Genomic DNA, 4,983 nt, shown 5'->3' with positions numbered 1-4,983 from the left:
TATATATATATATATATATATATATATATATATATATTGAATATATCTCTTGGTCTGTATGAAGTTGTTATCATTTCCACTTTTGGGTAAGGAAACTAGGCTTAGGAAATATGTCCAATGTTATCACAGAAATAGCAGATAATAGATCCCAGGTTTAATGATTCTGATGCTGCTGAGATAGCCTTGTTAAATAGAATTAGCCAGATTTTTCTTCTTTCTTTTTTTAAAATAAGTTTTAAATTGATTCTTTGTGAATTTCACATCATGCATCCCAGTTCTGCTCATCTCTCTATCCCCTCCTATCCACCCTTCACCCTTCCAACATCCTCCCAAATTAAAACACACACACAAACAAACAACAACAACAACAGAACAAAGCATAGAGAGCATTGCATTGTGGAAGCTGTAGCGTGTCACAGTGTGTCCTACGGTATATCCCTCTATCCACACATCTTCACTTGCAAATGTTCATTGCAATGTGTCATTCGTCTGGTGGAGATCTTTAGCATCTATGACATAGTCAATATTGGATCCTCATCAGACTCCTTCTGGTTATTCTGCTGTTACCCTGTAACACCATGGAGATCCTGCAGCTTTGGAATAGCCTGACTGGCCCCTTCACACACCCCAACCTTTCACAGATGATATAGATTTTGGGGTGGACAATTTAGTGCCATGAATGTGGACTTTGGTGGTAGTTGAACTGGTCAGCACATCAGCTCTCACTCATCCAAGCCACCAGGGCAAGCTTTCAGCACTGTTCTGGTCACCATCATCAGGAGGCAGGGTCAGCTCTCTAGTCTCATGCCCTTGGGGCCTGCTCAGCTGCACCCACACCTCCAGAGCCATTTCCACTGTGCTGCCCAGTCAAGGCATGGAGCCTACTCTCCCCACTGCTGCACCCTGAGAGGGGCTGGGCCAGCTCTCACCTGCTCTCATGACCCCAGGTCAGCTCTCCTGACTGCCTCAGGTGGTGATGGGCTAGGTAGGGAGCAGAGGGCATCTTTCTTCCATCCCTGCCCAGGCTACCTCACAGCAAAAGGATGACAAGGCTAGCTCTCCCTCATTTGTCCTTGGGGCTAGCTCACCTCTACCCCTGCCACCAGGGTCAGCTCTGCTGTGATGTTCAGGAGAGGTGCAGGGCCTGCTCTCCCGAGTGCTACAGCTGGTAAGACATGGGGCTAGGTCTCCCAAGCCTATGACCCCATGGGCAGTTTTTCTGACTACCAGATGTGGAGCAGGGGAGGAAGGGTGGAATACCTCTTTGCCCATGCCACTCCATGGCAGATGAGTGGTGTGGTCAGCGCTCACGCACTCATGCTCTCTGGACAGGTTCACCTACACTCCTCCTCCCCCACCCAGAGCACCAGAGTAAGGCACGGGGATCATTCTCCAAAGTGCTGCCATCGGTGAGAAATGGTGCCAGCACTCCAGAGCATTGAATTCAGTGAGGGGCAGGGCCAGTTAGGCACAGCCCCTGGACATTCACGTGGTCCCAGGTGGCTATCCTAACCAGAGGTACCTCTTTGTGATCTAGTGGTAATATGAGCCATGAACATCAGTAGGGACCCCTGTTGCTGTGTAGCCATGGACTCAGACACGGCCCTTGGGGGCAGCTCAGGCTGGGACCTCACCATGGCCCTAGGTGGCAGGGCTGGACACTCACGACAGGCTGTTCCTCTTCATCTCTCTCCATAATGCTCGGGCTGCTCCACTTCTCTTTCTCTCCCATCTGGCCACCACATACTCGCACATTGTGGTAGCTAGCTGGCAGGCCTCTGGTTGACATCGTCTGTTCGTGCTGCATGACATGGCAGCAGGCAGGCATCTATGGCCCGCCTGTGCCATGCACTGAGGGCAGGTCTGTGTCTGTCTTCCTCCTCCCACTCTGTGCTGCTTGGATTGGCTTGGCTTGGATTGGATTGGATTTCTATGAGTGCTAGGCATAAGGCAGCGTTGGCCACCAAGCCAGACATCAAAGTAGGATGAACATTTGCTCTGTCCCTAACTGATGTAAGAATACCACCACCAACATTATATCTCTTTGCCCACTGCCAGGGAGCCATTTTTTTTCCTCTAATGTCATTTGGCTACAAGCAAGTGTTCTGAAACAAGTCTTTTATTACATTGCATTTTGTTTATTTATTTTGTGTATGTATTCGTGGGGTAGCAAGTGTCACAGTGCTTGTGTGAAGGTTAGAGGATGATTTGTGAAAATTGTTCACCAGGAGGATCCTGGGAACGGAACTCAGGTTGTCAGGCTTGGCAGCAGGTACCTTTAGCCACTGAGCCATCTCTCACCAGCCCTGAAACAAGCCTGATCTAGGAGTTTCTTCTTTCTGTTGTAAAAATCAACAAGTTTGTCTTCCTAGTAATTGTACTTCAAGAGCACACAGCTTCATTATTTTCATTAATTCCAGTCCCCCTATGTAAACAGGAATCTTTGATGGATGGTTTCCACTGTAATGTAAACTTTCAAGTTGATAGTAAAAGAGGAAGGTGGAGATAATGACTGAGGATGTTGAAGGCTTTCAGGAATGAAGAGTGAGGCGAACATGACTTGGGTCTAGCCAACCTTACCTCCACAGCTGCTGGTTTATTCTAGGGCCTCCAAAAGTCATGCTTTGGAAACTTCATCCCCATTGCAATGATGCTGTGAAGCAGGGGCTAAAAAGGGGGTTTTACACCGTAAGAACTCTTCTCTGTACACAACAGCTACACTGTACAAAGAACCTTTCAGAAAAGGAAATAGTCCAGTTGTCCATTTACTGATTTCAATTTGAAATAAGTCCTTCATTGTCTGTGCTACAATATGAAGAGTTGAGCCCTTTAAATATTCTCCCTTTTCCGGTTGTCACAATGTAAAGCCTAAGCAAGAGAAGATGCTACAGGGAACAACTGAGGAGAGCTTTTGTCTTAGGGTTTTTAGTGTATTCTCCAGAGGTCTCTGCAGCATGCTGACGTCTCTGGTTCCAGCTCCAGCATCACCAGCTGTCTAGTGCCAGGACCAGTGACTGGATAGTGCTCAGCCGAATGGTGACTAGAGGCTTCTCTCCACACTCTGAGCAGTCAGCCAGTCTCTCTGGTAGCCTCTCCCATGGGATGGGTTTTCTGAATACCTTTCCTTGGAACACCAGAGGACGGCACATCTCCAGCAAGTTCCACTGTAGTGTACTAGTGAGTTCTCTGAATTCTACAGAGACACTGTATACTCTCCACAGTCTAGATCTCAGTCCTGGATGAGGAGGTGGGGTATCCCTTGGCACTGTCCAGGTAAGAGACCTTGATGTCTTCCTAAACAGGTAGGTCTACAAGGGTTTGTTTGTTTTCGTTTAAGAATCTCTCTCTCTTTCTCTTTCTCCATTGCCCAATTCTAGCATCTCAGCTCCACCCAGCTCCAAGAAGCATCAGTGTGCCTTTATGAAACCTTCCCTTGGCCTGGCCTATACATGCTTCACCCACTACCATAGCTCAGGTCCAGCTCAGCCTGCTCCATTCTCCTTCCCAGTGCCAACTGGCCTTGATCCTCAGTAAGATGTGTGCTCCATTCCCAGTGATCACAGTTCCTTGTCCCTCAGACAAGCAAGGAAACCTATGGTCAGCCAGGGGGTAGATGATAGCAAGAAGCAAGGGTACCTGGTCTGGGGTGCTGGGGCTATAAACAGATTAATTTTGATTTCCAGTTTGATTGCACTTAGAATAACCAAACTTTTTTGAGTGTCTATGAGGGTGTTTCACAAAGGCTTAACTAAGTGGGCAAGATCCATCCTGAGAAAGTCTCTCCCTCTCTCTCTCTCTGGTAGCTCTAGTTTGTTCTCATCCAAAAGACCACCTGCAACCAAAGGAAGTGAACAGAATTACATGGGCCTTTTCTTGAACCTCCTCTCAGTTCAAAGGCTCACCTCTCTTACTGGCATTCGCTTAAATCTGCAGCTGGGCTCAGCACCATGAAGCCTGAGCACAATCCTCTGGTTTAATTCTTGTGGGAAACAGGCTTTGTCTGTCCTTAGTCCCTGTTTCTCCTAAGAAAGCTGCTTGCTTCCCTGGACAGACAGACAGACTCCTTGCCCCTCTTGTGCTATGTCCCTCTGTGGAGTTGGCACTTTCCATATTTCTTGAAGAAAGTCCAACAACTTTTAAGAATTCATTCCTTTTGTTTGTAGGACTCCTGCCAGTACAGGAAGAAGTAAATTATTTCACTCTCTCTCTGTTGCTCGGTCTGTCTGTCTGTCTCTCTCTCCGACTAGTCGATCCCTGATTACCGCAATCCTGTTATAAACTTCTGTCTCTTGACGGGACCCTGAATGCAGGTAAATTCTTTCTGATCTTCTAATTTTTTTTTTCAATTGCACATTCCATATAGTGAATTAATCACAACTTCCAAAAAGATAAATTTCTATTCAGTAAATGTTTCTATATGAGGAAGAATATTTCATATTTAACTACCAATAAACAACACAGCTGGATCTAGTGGCGCATGCCTGGGATTAGCTGTAAGAACTCTGCATCTGAATTGGTTTTAGAGACTTATTTTAGTTATATATGTCTGTGTGGGTCTTGTGTAGGTCTGTGCACCTGTGAATACAACTGCACCCGGAGTCCAGGAGAAAGTGCCAAACCACAGACCTGGAGTACAGGCGGTAATAAGCCACCTGAAGTCCATCCTTTTATATTATATTATATTATATTATATTATATTATATTATATTATATTATGTTATGTTATATTATATTATGTTATATTATATTATTATTTTGTTATTTTATATTATAATGATATTATATAATATTATAATATTATAATATTTCATTATTTGTTTGTTTTGAGATAGGGTCTCTCTATGCATCCCTGGCTGGCCTGGAACTGGCTTTGTAGAGCAGGCTGGCCTTGAACTCATTGAGATCCACCTGTGTCTGCCTCCCAGGTTCTGGGATTAAAGGCCTGCTCCACCATGCTCAGCTCCAGCCTTTTAAATATGAAAA

The 4,983-nt window shown here is 45.6% G+C and overlaps 1 pseudogene; it reads right to left on the bottom strand.

The window, feature by feature from the left end:
• Positions 1-1,930: 1,930 nt before the first annotated feature.
• Positions 1,931-2,063, bottom strand: LOC132649660 (small nucleolar RNA SNORA48; annotated as a pseudogene).
• Positions 2,064-4,983: the final 2,920 nt, after the last annotated feature.

Source organism: Meriones unguiculatus, chromosome 20, assembly GCF_030254825.1.
Source record: "Meriones unguiculatus strain TT.TT164.6M chromosome 20, Bangor_MerUng_6.1, whole genome shotgun sequence".
NCBI lineage: Eukaryota > Metazoa > Chordata > Mammalia > Rodentia > Muridae > Meriones > Meriones unguiculatus.
This window is presented reverse-complemented; position numbering and strand designations above follow the sequence as displayed.